The sequence below is a fragment of the Octodon degus genome, unplaced genomic scaffold (genome assembly GCF_000260255.1).
Source record: "Octodon degus isolate 3935 unplaced genomic scaffold, OctDeg1.0 scaffold00302, whole genome shotgun sequence".
In the NCBI taxonomy this organism is placed as follows: domain Eukaryota; kingdom Metazoa; phylum Chordata; class Mammalia; order Rodentia; family Octodontidae; genus Octodon; species Octodon degus.
The window spans coordinates 451,836-453,561 of NW_004524878.1; positions in this window are offsets into that span (position 1 = coordinate 451,836).

Here is a 1,726-nt window from a genome sequence, read left to right on the forward strand (position 1 = left end):
TTTCTTGAGAAAAAATAACATTCAGACAGTTTCATAACAGGTTAGTAGGATAGTTACAATAATTAGTACATTGCATATTGGTGACTTCATAGCAGTTATTCATAGTACAAAATGCAGATATGTTATCTTCTCTAAGCACTATTAGTACAAATTTTTCTTCTAATTGAACTAATAGAAAGTAACTATATAACTATACTAACTATTGTGTATACACAAATATTTTTTCCACTACAGAATGGTCCTTCATTTATATCCCCTTTTTGTTTGCTTTTGTCAGATGTGGGTATTTCATTGCCATTTAAATATGGTAGATGCATGAATTCAGCAAAGTAATCCAATATAGTCCAGTAGTCTATAATAGGAGTGGGTTATCCACAGGACTGGAAATTTCAGAAGTTGTTGATTTGAGCCTTTTACAGCGCAGCATATAAATATGGCTTTACTTTTTATACCTCATCTTTATACTTTCTGCTGGATGGTTAAGACCAAGATAAAGCAAGACCTATATAACAAGAAATGTAATTTTTGTATCTGACAAGATCAGTCAAATCCCCTGAGGATTTACCCTGAAACTATGTACAGCAGTAGATCTTTTGTCAGTGCCAGCCATGTGCATGAGTCAAGGCCATTGCTTGACCAATTTGCTCTCTGTGAAAGTCTGAGAGAATGTTTTCTCTCCATATGACTCTCCTTAGGCACACTCTACATCATCAGTCACTTTCACCTGTGGCCCCATAATCTCCTTGATCAGAAAGTTTGGGACACAACTGAGTTACAAAATGTTACAGTATAGGTTCTCTTATGTCCTGAGTCCTCACTGACCTTGAAGGGCTAGGGCCAAAATGTTGGCTATCCTTCTAGCCCTTCTTTTTCTCTAATGTTTTGGTCTGCAAACTTAACGTTTATGGGGTAAATCTTAATGTCAACTTTAAAATCTGCAAAGCATGATTTCAAGTGCAGGTCGTACTGTAAAAGCACATTTGCAGAATAGCAGACTTGCAGGCATGTTAGAGCAAAAGTTAGGAATTAATTCATAGCTGTGACTATGCTCATACTGCCTGTCAGGTGGCTAAAGGTATTCATTTAGTCTGCACTGTCTAGGCCCAGATCTTCGCCCTTAACAATGTGTGGGGTAAGCTGACAGTGCCTGCTTCTATTTTTTTTTTCAGAACCAGGGATTGAACTCAGGCCTTTGCGCTTGCCAGGGAAGTGCTTATGCCACTGAGCTATCCCCCCGGCCTGTCTATTTTAAAATAAGAAATGATTCGAGCTTCCTCCAAAGGTGTCATCTTTGATGAAGATTGGTCCAATCAAGGACAATTTCAACACTACCTACTCTTCTCAGACCCCTTCCCTTCCAGAATTCTGCCTGACAATATATGACGCAGTTTTTGTATTTCAAGGAACCAAACATGGGATTCCCTGCTATCAACTATCTGACTTCCTTCAGCAAAACACATTGAAACTGAACTCAAACCTAACTCTGGGTTCTTGAGTTTAACCTCTGTGTTGCCAGAGTGCTAGAGTAATAAAAGTTGCCTTCTAGTTCCACTGTGCAAAGTCTTTCATTGGGTTTGGTATTACTTTCACTGTAACACAAGTGGCATAAGATGAAAGCTAGTGTTTTGGTATATATAGAGGAATCATGACCTATGTCCTTTTGAACTCAATTTTTTGTTATAAAAGCTATTACCAAAGGGAGATTCAATATGTCTTTGAAATTATT